At 40.4% G+C, this 19,637-nt stretch overlaps 1 long non-coding RNA gene across 1 annotated transcript; it reads right to left on the minus strand.

Moving 5' to 3' along the window:
* Nucleotides 1–1,679: 1,679 nt before the first annotated feature.
* LOC131275323 (uncharacterized) lies at nucleotides 1,680–5,919 on the minus strand. The gene is made up of 3 exons (XR_009182746.1): nucleotides 5,762–5,919; nucleotides 3,119–3,208; nucleotides 1,680–2,227 (listed from the first exon to the last, which is right to left on the minus strand). It is a non-coding gene; the product is annotated as an uncharacterized lncRNA (long non-coding RNA).
* Nucleotides 5,920–19,637: the final 13,718 nt, after the last annotated feature.

Raw genomic sequence — 19,637 nt, forward strand, 5'->3', positions numbered from 1 at the left:
AAAGATCAGTGCAGAAATAAGTGAAATTGAGAACAACAACAACAATAACAAAAAAACAATAGAGGGAATTAACAAAACTAAAAGGTGATTTTATGAGAAGATAGAAAAAAAATTGACAATCCTTAGCTAGATTGACAAAGAAAATAAGAGAGAAGCAGCAAATAAATTAAATCAGAAATGAAAATGGGGATATGACTACTGACCCCACAGAAATAAAGGAGATATGAGAGGATACTATGAAAAACTGTATGTCAACAAACCAGACAATGTAGATGAGATAGAAAAAATTGCTAGGAACATACAAATGGCCTACAATGGCCCTAGAAGAAACAGAAGACCTCAACCAACCAATCAAAAACAAAGAGACAGAAACAGCCATCAAACAACTACCCAAAATTAATAGCCCATGATAAGCATTCAAAGAAGATTTAATACCAGTCTTACTCAAAGTCTTCCAAAAATTTGAACAGAAAGGGATTGCTACAAAGCTCCTTTTATGAAGTCAGTACCAAATACCAAATACCAAATATTGGGCTAATACCAAAGCCCAATAAAGATATTACCAGAAAAGAAAATTACAGACCCATTTCCCTAATGAATGAGGATGCAAAACTCATCAGCAAAATACTTGCTGATTGAACCCAACAACGCATGAAAAGAATTATTCATCATAATCAAGTGGGTTTTATCCCAGGCATACAAGGAAGTGTAACACAAGAATATCAATCAGTGTAATATACCATGTTAATAAATCAAAGAAGAAAAATCACATGATCATCTGATTGATGCAGAAAAGGCATTTCACAAAATCCAGCATCCTTTCTTGACAAAAACACTCCAAAAGATAAGACTCGATGAAAGCTTTCTGAACATGATAACGTGTCGGAGTCACGGACCTGAAAGGTATCAGGAATGAAAGACAAAGAGAGATTGGGATCCGGGGATCTGAGAGCATTGAAGCCTCAAGCTCATCAGACAAGTTTATTAATCTCAGGGATTTCTTTATATGCCCCAAGCAATCGTGAGAACCAGCAACTATCCTAGCTAACTGTTCCCATTACCTCAACCTGTGTAACACAGTGGATCAAAATCTATGATTATAAATCAAGGTTCAAAATTTCAATGTTCTATTATATTGTTGAGAAAACATACCCATAAATCTTGTTGCCCAGGTTGTCCCATTCTACCTTGTCCTCGTTCCACCTGAGCATATACATCACCTTGCTAGATTTATGACCTGCACATATAGCTATGGAGACAGCATGACTCGGTGGTCAAGGAAGTAACTTGCTTCCATGGAAACAACATGCCTTTGTTTCCCACATTTCCCCCTTTTTGTTTTAGTCAGGGTGGCTGTCCCTGTCTTAGGTTGCCCTCCTCTGAGAGTCTTACCCATCATTGACTGCCAGCCAAGCACACTGACCATGGGGAACTCATTGCAAGGTTCTCACAGGTACCAAATTATTGGCTTGTCCCATAGCATTCACATGGTGCAGTCTTTGGCAAACACCTCGTGCCAGGCAGGCAACACCAATAAGCAACAAGATTAACACACAAAGTCCTATTCCTAATGGTGATAAAAAATATTGAGACTTCCACCAATTTACTGGGTTAAACATATTGAAATGAGAAATCAAATCATTAAAGATATCCTTATCATCAACTACATAAATCTGATTATGAGACATTTCTAATATCTTTTTCTGTAATTCTTCTATTTCTTATGACATACTACCCTTTTGACTTATCAAATGATTTTTAATCTTTTCCCAGTCAAACATAGAATTATTGTAAGCCAGCAGAGTAATACAAAATTACTCTCATTCCAATCACATTTTAAACCTCTAAGTAAATTTAAGTTATATACTTGATTTCCAAGATGTAAAACTGCTGATTCTAGATCATTAACTCTATTGTTTAATTCTTCATCAATATGTTCTTGACTATGCCATAAGTCACTAGCATTTTTATGTCAATCATGCACATATTGCTGAGTCTGCACAGTCTCATGCAAGGCCATGGTAGCTGTAGCAGCTGCTGCAATAACACCAATCAATCCCAATATACCAGCTATGAACAGTCCCACAAATCGCTTTGAGTGCTTCAGGATTTCTTGAGCCATATGGAACAGCAGTTGACTCTCAGGTAATGATTGCCAAATTCGGTTCAGTTGCACTGGAATCCACACTCCCCACCGCCTTTGAGCCATTGTAATGAAATCTCCATTCTGTAAAATATTCTCAGACAAACAGGTATACAATGCCCCACTTTTATAAAATAAAGCATTCTTGGTTATAGTTAGTTTTCCAACCACAAATACATAAGGATCTCTTACACAAAACTGAAAATGATGAGTTTGATCTAAATGCAAATATTGACCATTCTTATTATTATTCCCAATCCATTTATAGCAGGTGCTAATTCCAGAAAAACTTTCCACAAATTCTTTTGACTATGCATAGATGTAATATTACACCATGGAGAAGGGATCCATTTTCCTTTGTATTTCCAAACACTATTATTTTTGGTAAAAATTATTTTTTCATCCAATTCAAGGGATTCATGAAAGAGATATTGCATATTACTAATTTGCTGTCCTTTACTATTTAGACCATACCAAATAAATCTGCTGTTATATTTGGTGGGACTCCCCATAGGGGCACTTTCCACACTATTCCATAGGAATCATTAAAAATGACAGATCCTCTTCCTATATGGCATTCTTGCCATCCTTCTTTATCCCCAATATCTCTTTGCAGACAGTTATAGGTAGGTTTTTTAGTCACCATATAATTATAAGAAGGAAATAACGTCACTAAAGACTTAGTATTATTATTTTTGAAGATAATCATAGTCCAATTTTTAACATACATACATGGAGGATGGTTACCAATGCATAGGGGGTGATAATCAAATGGTAATATGAGATTATAGATTCTTCGTCCTTCCTCATGGGGCTTAATCGGTAACCTATCATCAATTGGTCCAGGGAATATATGGGTCTTATGTTCAGATAAATAGGAAAGGATGGATCTTTCCAGGTTAAAACTCTGAGTAACAGTGGGTTAGGTATATAGACCCAGTAGGTGTAATTACATGTGGCTTCCTCATTACTTACGATCACCATCATCAGAAGTTGTAGGAGACCCCATCTCTTCATTCTGTGGTTTAATCCTCTTCGCAGGTGGCCAGATTTGCTTTCCATTTTCTGAAATGACAAGAGCATGGCCTCACCCCGATACTTTAATCCTGACTTTTTTCCATTCATTGCTTAAAATATCTTTCCAGAATATTGGTTGATCTTCATTTCCAGTGTCCATTGTAGATGTTTGACATTTTCCAAAGTGACATTCTGCAGGTGTCAGTGAATTATAAACATTAAGAAAATTTAAAGTAAATAAAGCTTTTGCCAATTGATCTTTTGGTGTTATAATACCATCATCTCCCCCTTTTTGTTTTAAAAGCATAGTTTGTAGGGTATGATGGCTGTGTTCAACTATGGCTTGACCTGTAGGATTGTAAGGAATACTAGTAACATGCTCAACAGCATACATAGAACAAAAGGAAGCAAAAGGCTTACTGGGGTAAGAAGGACCATTATCAGTTTTAATTTTCAAGGGGCATCCCATCACAGCAAAAGCAGACCACAAATGGGAATGAACATGTTGAAAACATTCACCACTTTGTGCAGTAGCCCACAAAAAATTAGAGTAAGTGTCAATACAGACATGGACATATTGTAATTTACCAAATGATGGTATGTGCCTAACATCCATCTGCCACAGTTGATTAGAAGCCAGGCCTCTGGGATTAGTTCCAGCCTGAAAAGGCACTATGGCCAAGGGTCCACAGGTGGGACAGGTGTGAATAATTTCTTGAGCTTAATGTTTTGTCAATTGAGAAAATTTATGTCTAAGTCCCTTAGTATTAATATGAGTCAATGCATGATATTGAGTTGCATCCTGCAAACATCCCACTAACAGATCAGCTTGGGCATTTTGGGTAGCTAGAGGACCAGGAAGGGAAGAATGAGACCGGATATGAGTAATATATATGGGCTGACTCCTTTGCCAAATGAGGGCTTGAAGGTTGGCAAAAAGTTGAGACAATTCATCAATAATAAAAATATGAGCTGTTTCAATATGAGCTACAGTTAAACACACATATTCAGAATCAGAGACAATATTCAAGGGCTCCTGAAACGTTTGTAAAACCTTAATGATGGCTGAAAGCTCTGTGCGTTGAGCAGACTAATAAGGAGTCTGCCAAACCTGTTCCTTTTGAGAGGTAATGTATGCTGCTTTTCCATTCCTACTACCATCAGTAACTACTGTACATGCATTTTCAATAGGAACAGTTTTCACAATTTTTGGTAAAATCCAAGTGGTTCTTCGTAAGAACGTTAACAGTTTGGAAGTAGGATAATGATTATCAATAATGCCTTGAAAATTGCTAATAGCAATTTGCCATTGATGATTAGTTATATGTAAGTATTGAATTTCTTCATGAGAAAGATCACAAATAATCCTGTCTGGATCAGACCCCTTTAACTGTAACAATTTAACTCAGCCTTTTGCTGGAATGGAAATAATTTTTTGGAGATATGTCTGCAATCTCTTTTGTTTATTATTAGGTAAAAAAACCCATTCCAATATACCTTCTTGCCAAAATAAAGCTGTAGGAGATTGAGGGGTTGAGAAAATAATCAACAGATTTGTCAGGTTTTATTTGTGTTAATTGCCTTTGAGAGATTCGATCCTCTATCAATGCCAATTCTTTTTCAGCCTCTACAGACAATGTTCTAGGCTAGAAAGATCTACATTCTTTCTGATAGTGACTAGACTTCCTACATTTAAAACAATTTCCTTTCTTTTCTCCTCCTTCGAGCTACCTTTAAAGGCTGTGGCCAAGACTGCCTTTTTACATTCACTGTTAGCCTGATCAAAAGCAAGTGTTAACAAAATTAACTCTCTTGCCTCTGGTATCTCAATTGTTTTCATCAAATATCAGTTAATCGGGCTACAAATTCCACATACGGTTCATTAACTCCCTGGATCACTTTGGCAAAGATTGAGTAGGTTTTCCAGGTACACATATCTGTTTCCAAGCTGCCAAACATGAATTGCGCACTTTTGTTATGGCCTGATCATTGTATTGGAGCTGTCTTTGAATTCCAGACCAATCACCAATACCCAATAATTATTCAGCGAAAATAAGAACGGGAGGATTCTGCACTGCACTACGGTGCGCAATCATATCGGCTTCGTCTGTCCACCAGGTTTTAAATTGCAAAAACTCAGCCGAGCTTAAAACAGTTCTAGCCAGCATGTCCCAATCCCAGGGGATAAGTCAGTCAGCTTGACAGCCCCTGCACTAAGCCAAAAGCGTAAGGACTATTAGCTCCCTGGAAAAGATGGTGATTTCTTCCTCCTCTGCTTCAGACTGCAACAGATCTAAGGCTGCTGCAATCTGTTGGCCTAAAGTCCACACCGACAGTGGTATGGTCTCTCCTTTTTGGTGTGCTCTATGTAGCGTCTTCATTACCTGTTTCCACTGTTTAAGATTTAAAAGATTTTTTCCTTGTGGCTGAAACCAATAACGGTGTTTTTGTACTAGAGCAAAAAGTTCACGTTAATTAGCAGTTTTCACTGAGACTCAACAGTATTTAAAAGAGTTTTTAGTACCTGTGAATATTCTTCCAGACGTCCTGGTTGATTTCCCATACCCTGATGCTAGCGGAAAACAAAATTAAGATTCTTACCACTGTATTGTCAGACTCGAGTCACCTTTCGATGGACGTCTCAACCTTTCTGGAAGGTTTTCAGAAACTGCTGCAGTCACTGCTTTGGGCCCCACGTTGCGCTCCAGGTGTCGGAGTCATGGACCTGAAGGATATTGGGAATGAAAGACAGAGATTGGGATCAGGGGATCTGAGAGCATTGAAGCCTCAAACTCATCAGACAAGTTTATTAATCTCAGGGACTTCTTTATATACCCCAAGCCATCGTGAGAACCAGCAACTATCCTAGCTAACTGTTCCCATTACCTCAACCTGTGTAACACAATGGATCAAAATCTACGATGATAAATCAAGGTTCAAAATTTCAATGTTCTATTATATTGCTGAGAAAACATACCCATAAATCTTGTTGCCCAGGTTGTCCCGTTCTACCTAGTCCTCATTCCTCCTAAGCGTACACTTCTCCTTGCTAGATTTATGACCTGCACATATAGCTATGGAGACAGCATGACTCGGTGGTCAAGGAAGTAACTTGCTTCCATGGAAACAACATGCCTTTGTTTCCCACAATAAAAGGCATATATGAAAAACCCACAGCTAACATTGTACTCAATGGTGAAAGACTGAAAGCCTTCCTGTGGAGATCAGTTATAAGACAAGGATGCCTACTGTTACCACTGTTGTTCAATAGAGTGCTAGAGATTCCAGCTAGAGTGATTAGGCCAGAAAAAGAAATAAAAGGCATCCAAATTGGAAAGGAAGAAGTAAAGCTTTCAATATTGACAGATGATATTATCCTATACCTAGAAAATCCTGAAAAAATCTACGGCAAAGTTGCTAGAGGTAATAAATGAATTCTGCAGAGTGGAAGGATGCAAGATTAATATGCAAAAAATCACTAGTGTTTCTATATACCAGGGGACCCCACATGCAAGAAGTGCTCCCTGTAAGGAGAGCTGCCCAGTGTGAAAAAGTACAGCCCCCCAGGAGTGGTGCCGCACACACAGAGAGCTGATGCGGCAAGATGACGCACAAAAAAGAGACGCAAATTCCCATGCCACCTGACGAGAATGCAAGTGGACACAGAAGAACACACAGCGAATAGCAGACAATGGCGGGAGGGTTTGAGAAAAATAAATAAATAAATCTTTAAAAAAAAAAGGCAACCCAATTAATGGGGAAAAATAAATGGAAACCACATATTTGATAAGGATTTGATTTCCAGTCTATATAAAGAGATCATACAACTCAACAATAAAAGAGCAAGCAATCCAATTTAAAAATGGGGAAAAGATTTAAATAGACATTTTTCTGAGAGGAAATACAAATAGCTAAAAAGCACATGAAAAAAATGTTCACTATAACTAGTTATTAGGGAAATGCAAATTAAAAGTACAATGAGATCATCTCACATCTCATAAAATGGCCATTATTTTAAAAACAAACAAACAGAAAACAACAAGTGCTGGAAAGGATGTGGAGAAATAAGAACATTCCTTCACTCTTCATGGGAATATAGAATGGTGCAGTTTCTGTGGAAGACATTTTGACGGTTCCTCAGGAAACTAAATATAGAACTGCTGTATGATCCAATGATCCTTCTGCTAGGAATATATCCAGAAGAATGGAAAACAATGATGTGAACATTTACACAAGGTGTTAATAGCTGAATTATTCATAATTGCCAAAAGATGGAAACAACCCATCAAGTGTCCATCAACCAATGAATGGATTATCAAAATGAGATAGGTAGATATATATATTTACATGAAGGAATACTATGCTGCTGTAAGAAGAAATTGGGAAACATATAATAACATGGATGAATCTTGAGGATATTATACTAAGTGAAATAAACCAGGCACAAAAGGACAAATATTGTATGGTACCAATAATATGAACCAAATACAAATAATAAACACATGTAGTTAAAACCTAGAGTACAGGTTACTAGGAGATAGGCTGAGGACTGAAAAGGGGTACTGATGCTTAATGTATGTAGAATTTTCAATTAGCTTCATGAAAATGGTGGAAATGGATAGAACTGACGGTAACACATTACATTGAGTATAACTAATGTGGCTGGTTTATAAATGGAATTGTGGCAAAAAAAGGGTAGTCTATTGATGTAAATGTCAATTGAAAGAAAGCTAGAGAATAATCTAGGGACTAAATAACATAGTGAACCCAGAAGTGGATAGACAATTGTGGTTAATAATACAAATACAAGAATGTTCTTCAGGGAAGCAGATGTGGCTCAAGTGATAGGGCTTCTGCCTATCACCTGGGAGGACCTGGGTTTGATCCCTGGGGCCTCCTGATGAAAAAAAGAAGAAAAAGTGTGCCTGCATGGTAAGCCAGTGCCTGCGTGGTGAGCCAAGTGCCCAGGTGAGTGCCCATGTGGAGAGACAAGTGCCCATGCAAGTGCCAGCATGGCAAGTCGAGTGCCTGCATGTGAGCCAGTGCCCGGGCAAGTGAGTCATGCAGCAAGATGATGATACAACAAAAGAGAGATTAAGGGGAGAGCCAAGGTGAAATGCAGCAGAAACCTGGAACCGAGATGATGCAGCTGACAGGGAACCTCTCTCAACATCAGAGGTCCCCAGGACTGAATCCCAGTAAATCCTAGAGGAGAAAAAATGAGAAGAGAAGACAAAAAGAGAAATAGATACAGAAGATCACACAGCGAATGGACACAGATAGCAAAAACAGCAAGGCAGGGGGAAGGGGGAGGAATAAATAAATAAATAAATCTTCTTAAAAAAAGAATGTTCTATGAACTAGAACAAATGCACATCATATTACAAGGTGGTAAGAATATAGTGGCGCATGGGGAAATACAATTGAAATGTGACTTATGAACTATATTTAACAGCAATATTGTAATATTCTTGCAATAATGTCAAAGAAGGTACTATATCACTGCTAAGGGTCAATAATAGGAGTTATAGGGTTTTTTCTTTTGCACTAAGTAAAACATTCTAAGGTTTACTGGGCAATGACTGCAGAACTTTGTGATGAAAGTGAGAGCCACTGAGTGTACCTTTTGGATAGAATGTACAAACATGGGACCATATAACACAGTAAACCATGTGGTAGAAGAAGGACTGTGGTTAACTGTACAAATATGAGAGTGTTCTCTCATAAACTATAACAAACATACAATACTAAGACATAGTGTTCACAATAGAGGATGTATGGAAAAAATATACCAAGCGTAAGCTACGGCATTTAGTTAGTGGCGATAGTCTGAAGATGTTCTTTCATGTATGTAACAAATCCTCCACAACAATGTAAAGTTTTGGTGAAGGGGTGATGTATGGGAATTCTACACAGTATGCATGATTGTTCTGTAAGCTCACAACTTCTCTAATGAAAAAAAAAACCTTACCATTTCAAGTCCAAGAAAAATGTCCAAATCAAGGCTTTTTCAGTAGACCAGCTACCAGTGACCCTGGAATACTCTCTCACATAGTGTGGCAGTTTGATATTATTTATGAATCCCCCAAAAAGAGAAAAATTATGTTTGTTAACTGGTCTGTTCCTCTGGGTGTGATACACTTTGGTTGCATTAAATTCAAAGGTTTTAAGTTTACTTGATAAAAGATTAGGGCTTTGATTTGACCACATCAGTAGAGCATGACTCATGGTTAAGTTTGCATCCCCTTGGTGGGCTGATATAAACGGACACTCACACAAGAAAAGAGCGCCCATAGACACGGAAGAGGAAGAAGAGAGAACTTTGATCCTGTGGCCAATTGCCTGATAGTTTGCAGCTGGGCAGTGGAGGAAGCCCAGAAAGAGAAAAGCCCTAAGCCAACCTGTAGCAGAGAGAGGAAGGCTGAATCCTTTCAGAGATCACCCACCATCTTGCTTCAACACGTGGCAACTGACTTTGGTGAGAAAGCAACCTTGAGCTGGACTCTTTAGGACCTTGTAACCGTAAGCTTTTACGCTACATAAATACCCTTTATAAAAGGCAGCAGATTTCTGGTACTTTGCATCACCACACCTTTGATTGACAATACACATGGCAAGGCACATGGTGGTGTCTGCTGGGGCTCTTCCTCCTCTAGATCTCATTGGTTTCAGCTTCCGGCTTCCTCCAGTTTTCTCTCTGCTCCTGTGGCTTTCTTTCTCCCGGTTCCATTGCTTTTACCATCTGGAGGTTTCTCTGTTTCTGCAGCCTTTCTCTCCAGATTTTTTTTTTTTAAGATTTTTATTTTTATTTATTTCTCTCCCCCTTCCCTGTCACAGTTGTCTGTTCTCTGGGTCCATTTGCTGCATTTTCTTTGTCCACTTCTGTTGTTGTCAGCGGCATGGGAATCTGTGTCTCTTTTTGTCGCATCATCTTGTTGTATCAGCTCTCTGTGTGTGCGGCACCATTCCTGGGCAGGCTGAGCTTTCTTTTGCGCTGGGCGGCTCTCCTTACGGGGTGCACTCCTTGTAAGTGGGGCTCCCCTACGCGGGGACACCCCTGCATGGCAGGGCACTCCTTGCACTCATGAGCTCTGCACGTGCGCCAGCTCCACACGGGTCAAGGAGGCCAGGGATTTGAGCCGCCGACCTCCCATGTGGTAGGCAGACGCCCTATCCACTGGGCCAAGTCCGCTTCCCTCTCTCCAGATTTTTATAAAGGACTCCAGTAAGAGGATCAAGGCCATCCTGGGCTAAACCTTGCTGAAGTAATCTAATCAAATGGGCCTTAACTGAATCTAATCAAAAGGTCCCACCTACAATTGGTTCACTCCCCAGGAATGGATTAATTTAAGAACATAATTTCCTGGGGTCTACAAAAGCCTCAACCTGTAATACCACAACATCCTTCCGCTTTGTTTAGATCAGACAACTTGCCAACTGTATCTTGGCACGAGAACATTGGCTTCCTAGATAATGACTTTTGTGCCTCTCTGATTACAAGCAGATTACAACCCTGGATTGTTCCTGGTAAGCAGTTAGTGCTATCACTGCAGGAGGCAGGTGAATGCTGTACTTAATGGCAGGTCCAGCTGAGATTTATTTTTGTTCCATTATGTTAAGAGACTAAGCTGTCCTTTCTAGCACTTGGAAGGACTGCTTCATTTTCCTTTTTTTTTTTTAATCATTAGAGAAGCCTGCTTCTCTGGATTTAAGAAGTTAAGGGAAAAGGGTATCTGGAGGGCAATTTTTTCATTTCTATTCTGTCACCTATTTGCAGGAAAAGTTCAACTTCAGTCTTCCTTACCCCTTTTCCCAAGCCTACTTGTTTCCCATCCCACCTGCTCACACACACAGAAGTTGTGTTCGCAGGAGAGATAAATTAGGTTTTAACAATAGCCAAAGGAAAACCTAAGTAGAGAAGTAAATCTACACACCACTCCCCTCCAAATCATATGGAGCAATGAATCTAAAAATGAAAGCAAAGTGTTTTAATTATCCATGCTAGCAGTTCTGGCTTTTAAGGAGGAAAGTTGAGATGAGAATATAGCCCAGGCCTTGAAAATACAGGTAAAACTTTGAAATCCATGTTGCTCTCTTATTTCCAATGGCTTTTACTGTTATTAAATTGATAGTATGTGTAGTTATTAGTGCAATCCATTAATAATTCTTGTTTTCCTTCTGCATACATGATAGCATTGTATTTCTCAAACTCTAGTAGTTAGATGTGGCCATGTGATTTGCTTTAGTCAAGAAAATGGGACAGGAAATAATGGATGCTTCCTTCACATGGAAGCTCTGGGAGCTAATGTATGATTGGCCATGTTTGCTCTTTCCTCTGCCCTGGTGGCTGCTCTGTCAGCCTGCTTCCCCTGCTGAGGACAACACAGGGCAGAGCTTCCAACCACTGTACGATGGACATGCAGCCTGACCTAGAAATTAACCTTTAATGTCTTAAGCTATGAAAGCTTTGGAGTTGGTTGTTACTGTATTACCTAGCCTCTCTTGACTGACAGATGCGGTTTCTTTGGAGCGTCTAGAAATAAAACAAATGAGGCCCCAGAAGTCTTTGAGATAACCTCAGAAAATGCTCACCCTCGCTACAAATTGGAGGGATAAGTGATCATATTGCCAAGCCTTCTGAAAAAGCTCATTTATTCATTTTCCAATCCTTTGGTGTCTTACATAATTTGCCACTCTACAATAAATTTTCTTTTTTCGAAAGACATTAACAAGGGCAGCAGATGTGGCTTGAGCTGTTGAGCACCTGCTTCCCAATGGGAGGTCCTGGGTTCAGTCCCTGGCCTGGTACCTCAAAAAAACTAAACAAAACAAAACAAAACCTTAGCAAGAAGTTTTACAAAGTGGTGAGTCAACATGGGGAAATTGCCCTTGTAGTTAAGATTTAATATTAAATATTTCACATTTAAAAAAATAATTGATTCTAAGACACCCTATGCCCATATTCTAATTAAGACTAGCCCTTTTTAGATATATTTGCTGTCGGAACCTAACAATCAAGACTGAAAAGACAAATTTGTTTTTCAACTAAACAAACTTTTGCTAAGCTTCACTCTGCCAGATTTATATTTCAGCACCCTCTGCTGGAGAAATATGTACATCTCTGTTAAATATAGGGGATTCCTGCCAACATGGCATTTTTAAATTAGTGCCTTACAAATACGGGCTCTGGAGGATGTATTATTATTTATAATCTGTACTAAAAAAGAAGCTTCTCCTTTTTTGTTTTTTTTAAAAGATCTATTTATTTTATTTAATTCCCCCCCTCCCCCAGTTGTCTGTTCTCCATGTCTGTTTGCTGCGTCTTGTTTCTTTGTCCGCTTCTGTTGTCGTCAGTGGCTCAGGAAGTGTGGGCAGCGCCATTCCTGGGCAGGCTGCACTTTCTTTCGCGCTGGGCGGCTCCCTTTATGGGGCGCACTCCTTGCGTGTGGGGCTCCCCTACACGGGGGACACCCCTGCGTGGCAGGGCACTCCTTGCGTGCATCAGCACTGCGCGTGGGCCAGCTCCACACGGGTCAAGGAGGCCCGGGGTTTGAACTGCGGACCTCCCATGTGGTAGACGGACGCCCTAGCCACTGGGCCAAGTCCGTTTCCCAGAAGTTTCTCCTTTAAGCAAACGCCCTTCTAACAAATTATTCACATACCAATGATATTTGTCTCCTGCAGGTCCTATAGGAAAAGAAATATAGAAATACATGTAGTCATTATTGCATGTACATTTTACACATTCAAAGGGTAAAAATATAGTTACTGGAAATCTGAAATTTGTAAACCAATGCTGTCTTCCAAACTAACCCCTGTCCCTCTGTATGCACATATGAGCACACACGCATGCACACATACACGGATACACACACATCTACCTCTACCTGCTTTACAATATCTTCTGGTTATCTGCCAGATCTCAGTCCAAATTATGTCACTGCCACTCATTCATTCAACAAATGTCCACTTCCTTACAAGCACAGTGCTAAGTTCTGGGAATTCCATTTACAGCTAAATAGGCGATATCTCTGTTCTCAGGGAGTTTTGTCCTCAGGGAGTTTACAGTCTTGTTGGGAAGTGGACTTTCACCAAATCAAGAGATTTAACAAGTGCTCAGCGATGAACTGTGATATGTGCTTTGAAAGGGTACAACCCTGTGTGAACACTGAGCAGGAAGAACTAATTTAGAATGGTAAGTTAGAAAGCAGAGTTTGAGCTGAGATGCAATGGACTTCTGTGGTACTAGTTAACCATCTGAAGACAGGACTAGGGTGGGAGGTGGTGGAGGATAGATGATACCAGGTTTAGGAAATGGCCAGGTCAAGACTGTCGAGAGGGAGACTCGATGGTCCCAGGGAGTGAAAGACGAACATGGCTCCAGAGGAAAGAGGTGAAGGCACCATCAGTTTTTCCAATCTCATCCTTGTGTGTGCTCTTTTTATGATTACTTTTTGTTCCTGAGAGCCACATGCTTCCTCCTGTCGCCAGGCTCTTCTTCTTCCCCTCTTCTTTCACGCCCTGTTGAAATGTATTCTTTCTTTGGGAAGCTTTCTCCGAGCCACCAATCAAAATGAATTCTGCCTTGGCTTCCTCCACATTTCCATCATACAGGATCTGCATTTCTGTACTACGTACATTTCATTCCTCTTCCCAGTGAGGTTGTTACAAATACAATAGTGCCAGGATCCTCTTCATCTTTGTACCCTTCCATATTTCCTAGGTCATCACTTTAAACTCAGTAAATGCATTTTACAGTGAAATTTCATTAAACATTTCTTTATACCCCCAGGTGAATTTCATTCAATTCACCCTAGGTACAAACTAATAAGGATACATTCACACACATAAATACAGGTAGATGTTCACTCTGAAGAGTGAATGGTTAGAATGAGCAAGATGCTAATGGTTCACATAGGTTGAGAGAGAACACAATAGAATGTAGCAAAGAAAGAAAGGGTGATGGGAATGAAGAGGAAGGTAAGTTAGAGTAAGTGGGTGAGTAGGTGAGAGGGTGAGGACTAAGAATAAGATAAGAATATAAATAACCATGCTTATCTAAAGTCTAGTTTCAGACAACTTCTTTCTTTCTCATACATTTACATTAAGGATTGGAAATACCCGATTTGTAATAGTCACAAACCAGATAATCTAGTGAAACTGGAAAAAAAAATATGTATGACAAGACTGAACTTGTGTTTAAAATTCTCCTTTGCTGTTTTCTATTAATAGTTTTAGGAAATGCTCTCCTGGCTGGGAGGAGCCTGGGATTCTGTTTCAGGATGCTGAGCCGGCTGGTCTGGGGACCACACTTGAACAGGAAGGGATTTGATTTCTGGTAGTCCTTTCCAGTTTTTTTGGCAGCTATTTTATTGGGAAAAAAACTCTCTTCTTTGTGGAAGTATTCATCCATGAATCACTTTCAGCTTATCCTATGTAGCTTTAGGTGAAAACAAAATAAGATATTACAAGGCAAGGGATTTAAGAAATTAGTGGCAGTCTTAAAGGTAATCCAGAGTTTCTCTGAAGACAATAAAAACTGTCAAAGTTAGTGGTAAGCACTAGGTCTGGCTTTTTAAGGCTGAATGAACTTAAAATTGATGGACAGCCGTGGTTGAGTGAAGGTTTAGTCCTAGCCTTTCTTACAGGAATGGAGGTATGGAATAGATAATCAGTATTAAGCCTTTCTGTGCCTCACTGTAAGAAATACATTTTAGGTGGTAATCCAGTACATAAATAAAAAGGTTTCATGAATAAAACAGTAGTTACCTATTTGCAATGTTCCCTGATAATTTTTATTCTTTTGCAAGTCATTTGAAATATGCTCACACTAATATGTGTTCGCCTGAAATTTGAAAACACTGAACGAGATGACCCTTATATCACAAACTGGTTTTGGGGCCCAGTTCCTAAACCATGCATTTGTGTTTCTTATTGTTTGAAATGGAATGTTGGAAGGTAAGACTCCAAGGTGGGCTGGATGACAGAAAATACTTGCTCTGTCTTCCAAGAGAAATTTATTAATATCAGCGGTTTCATTTCCACCCAAATCTGTAACATAGCCACATGATGGATTCCTGGAACTGTACAGAGGCAAACCTGAGTATTTTCCTCCCTGTAACTATAGTCTCACTTAATCAGGCAGTGTAGCAGAGTGGTTAAGAGCATGGATTTGAGGCAGCTTGCCTGGACAGGCTTCCTGGCTCTCCCACTTTCTAGCTATGGAACTTGGGCCTACTTACTTAGCCTCTCTGTGCCTCAGTTTCCTCATCTGTCAAATAGGAATAACTGTAGTACCTACCTGACAGAAATGAGATTAAGTACGTCAATAAAGGTGGACAAGAGCTAAAAGAATGTTGCTAGCTGTGGTCAAGTAGACTTCAATTAAGTTAAAGGTAAAGTTTGAGCCTAAGGACACTCTTGAACTCCCTCCAGATACAAACCAGGATCTTCCAGCTGAGCCTACCTACCCAGATGTCCTACCATCGTGCTCCAAATCCAGCAGGGCAAATGTTACCCTATTCCTCTCCCCCAGCCAGAGATTTCTGTTAGGGCACTGACTTCCATTCTAGAATTTATGAGTGACTCTTCCCTCTTCCTTATCAGGACACACAACTTGTGAATCCCAACCCCACGCTGTTCTTGCCATCAGCCTTTCCTTTGCTACACCCTAGGTTAGGGTTTTGTGGTTTTTTGCTCAAACGGAATGTGGAATGTGCAACCCAATCCCCTGAAGACAGAAAAAGGAGATATCAAGAATTAAAAGGAAAGAAACAAAACTTTCCTAATGTTTCTAGGAGAATTGACACCGGGGCCCTCATGTGGTCCATAGGGTAAATGGTCACTGTCAAACAGAATCCAGGACAGATTCTGAGGGAAGAGCAGGTGCTCCCTGTTAGTGTGTCACTATGTCTTGCTGCCTTCTCGCTGACTTCCATGGCTTTAATTTTGTAAAAGCAAGACTTAAAAATAATGTCATCACCACAGTAACTAGGCAAGCCTTTGGTACCACACAGGAGTTTTTCTGGCTTTCCCTTGGTTCAGTATTTAAAGATGAGTTACACTTTTTTTTTTTTCTTTTAATTGAAGATATCACAGGGTGAGTTCCCTGGGAAGGAAATTCTGAGGGGCAGCCTGCAGGATGTTGATTAGGGGCTGTCTTTGGTGTCAACACCAGCAGAAGGAAGGGGAAGAAGGAAGCAGGAAGCTGGAGCTGAGGGAGAAGTTGAGCTGCATCCGAGGCTAAAGGCTCCTTGGCTGACCCCAGGAGAGCCCTGGAGCTAGAATGAACTGTCAGAGTTGTCCCGTTTTGTGCGGAGATGGCCAGATATTTATATGCCTGCATGGACCAGTCACTGGATGTGGGCCAGCCCAGGAAGGGGTGTGGGCCAGGCAATCCCAGAAGTGCTAACAGCAGTCCCAAGAGCCTCGGCGTTAAGTCCTACAGTGAAGGGGGATGTATCTAGGTGGGGCTTCACAGAAGACAAGTGGACAAAGCTTGACCTTTCCTGTGGCGAGGCCAAAGAGGGGCTCTCTATAACATCCCAAAAACAGACCTTTTTGGGGAAAATCAACACATTTAATCTGTTTCCTTAAGCTAAAGATGTTTTAACAATAAAGGAGAAAATAGTTGCCTTTGAAAGAAATTCACCCTATGTAAAAGGACTGTTTAGAAACATTTTCATTGTTTATTTTAAATTTTTTTGTTCCCCCCTGCCTTGCGGCTTGCTTGCTGTCTGCTCTCTGTGTCCATTTGCTATGCGTTCTTCTGTGTATTTTTATTTTATTTTTAAAATTTATTTCCACCCCTCCTGCAACTTGCTCGTTGTCTGCTCTCTGTGTCCGTTTGCTGCACCCTCTTCTGTGTTTTCACTTGTCTCCCTTTTTGTTGTGTCACCTTGCTGAGTCGGCGCTCCACGGCGCTTGTGGGCCAGCGGCTCTCCATGGAGCCAGGCTGGCAGCTCTCCACAGTGTGCGGGCGAGCCTGCCTTCACAAGGAGGCCCCGGGACGCCAACCCAGGGCCTCCCATGTGGTAGACGGGAGCCCAGCTGACTGAGCCACGGCCGCTTCCCGAGATAATTTAATTTTTAATTGTCCAAAACTGTTTTTTTTTTTTTTGGAGGTATTGGGCATTGAACCTGGGGCCTCTACATGTGATGCAAGCACTCAACCTGGACACAAACTTGGAAACAGAATTTTGTAATTAGTTTAAAATTTTCCAAACAATGAGTTTCCAGGGATTTTTAACCTATTTATAAAAATATGAAAAATGTAATATCTCCCAATTAAAGCTCAATAACAATTAATTAACACAGGAACTATGGAAATTTACTGACCAAATTTCAACAAAAACCTTTATATAATATGGAGATGGGATTGAGAAAACATGTTATAATTCAGTAAGTAGAGTCAGTAACGTACTACTTTCATTTGGATCACTGGATTTTTGGGAGGTACATTTTACAATTATGACATAAAACTAATTTTTAATATGAACTGAACCTGGAATCAAATCACTGAACTGCGAAGTCTCAAATTAAATTATCAATCATTTTATTTTTTAAGATTTATTTATTCACACACCGCCCCCCCCCCGCCACTGTCTGCTCTCTGTGTGCATCTGCTGTGTGTTCTTCTGTGTCTGCTTGTCTTCTCCTCTTTAGGTGACTCTGGGAACTGATCCTGGGACCTCCCGGAGTAGGACAGAGGTGCTCAGTCTCTTGCAGCACCTCAGCTCCCTGGTCTGCTGTGTTTCTTATTCTCTTTCCTCTGTGTCTCTTTTGGTTGCGTCATCTTGCTGTGCCAGCTCTCCACTCAGGCCAGCTTGCCGCCTGGGCCAGCACCCCATGTGGGTCAGCTCGCTGTGCGGGCCAGCTTGCCTTCACAGGAGGCTCCAAGAATTGAACCCTGGACCTCCCATATGGGAGACGGGAGCCCAATCGCTTGGGCCACATCTCCTTCCCTATCAATCATTTCAAAAGAGTTTTCAAAGTAGTGAAGGCTCTTTGGTGATATTAAAATTATTTTGTACCATTAAAAATAAAACTTTAAAAACACGTATTTTAGTTCATCTTTATCTCATTCTTTTAAATGTCTACTTCTCCTTTTAGATATATATTTCTGTGTGTTTTATAATGTAATGAATGCAAATATTTTGTAGACAAACATGTGTTAAAGATGTGTATTCAGAATTCTTAACTTCACTTAACTAAAAATGGTATGCAATAAAAAATGCTTGAGTATGGGCTGGAAATTGTGTTGGAAAAGTTATTTACAGAAATAATTTGAATCCTGGGGTGCTGAGCTTCTTCCTTAGTTTCTGGCAGGCCTTGGGCTGCAGTAATCTGGGATTCCCTTAATCCAATTTCAGGATTTGTAAAACTTTTCTGGGTCAGCCACATCAGTCAAAGCTGACCTGACGGTTTATTTTAAGTTCTTCCCCCCCTCTCTGGCCCCCATGTCCTCTACTCCAAGCTTGCTCCAGTCCCCAAAGCTGTCTAAAGGACCTCCCAACCTCTCAGACTCCTCTCAGGACCTCCAAATACTCCCCTGAGTAAAAGGGGCACCAAGTGCCCAGTTAGCATTTCTGGATTACCTTTTCTGTCTTCTCCCTGACCCTGGCCCAGTTATACCTTATTATCTTATTAGCTCTTTGATACTTTTAAAAATATACATATATATATATATATATATTTTTTTTTAATTCAGATTTTCTAGTTGTATTCAGAGAGAGGGCTGGCTTGATTTAATATAGGCCACCATTACCCAAAACAATAAAAAAATGTTGGGAGACCACTGTTCTTGACTATGCCAATGATCTCTTGACTGATTTCCAATCTTTCCTCAACTCCAAAATCTCCTCCTTTCTGCTGCCAAATCAATATTTTAGAAGAGATGTGATGTGGGGGCATTGTCGGGACTTGGAGTTGTCCTCAATGATATTGCATGGACAGATGCAGGACATTATATATCCTGCCCATAACACACTGAATGGACTGGGGGAGAGTGTAAACTACAATGTAAAACTATAATCATGCAGTGTAGCAGTGCTCCAAAATGTATTCGCCAAATGCAATGAATCTGCCACAATGATGAAAGAAGTTGTTGATGTGGGAGGAGTGGGGGGTGTGTGGGGGTATATGGGAACCTCTTACATTTTTAATTAATTAATTTATTTATTTTTAATGATTTACTTATTTATTTCTATCCCCTCCCCCCCCCACCCCGGCTGTCTGTCTGTGTGTCTATTTGCTGCATCTTCTTTGTCCGCTTCTGTTGTTGTCAGCGGCACGGGAATCTGCGTTTCTTTTTGTTGCGTCATCTTGCTGTGTCAGCTCTCCGTGCGGGCGGCGCCATTCCTGGGCAGGTTGCACTTTCTTTTGCGCTCGGCAGCTCTCCTTACGGGGTGCACTCCTTGTGCGTGGGGCTCTCATATGCGGGGACACCCCTGGGTGGCAGGGCACTCCTTACGCGCAT

The sequence above is a fragment of the Dasypus novemcinctus genome, chromosome 22 (assembly GCF_030445035.2).
Source record: "Dasypus novemcinctus isolate mDasNov1 chromosome 22, mDasNov1.1.hap2, whole genome shotgun sequence".
In the NCBI taxonomy this organism is placed as follows: Eukaryota; Metazoa; Chordata; class Mammalia; order Cingulata; family Dasypodidae; genus Dasypus; species Dasypus novemcinctus.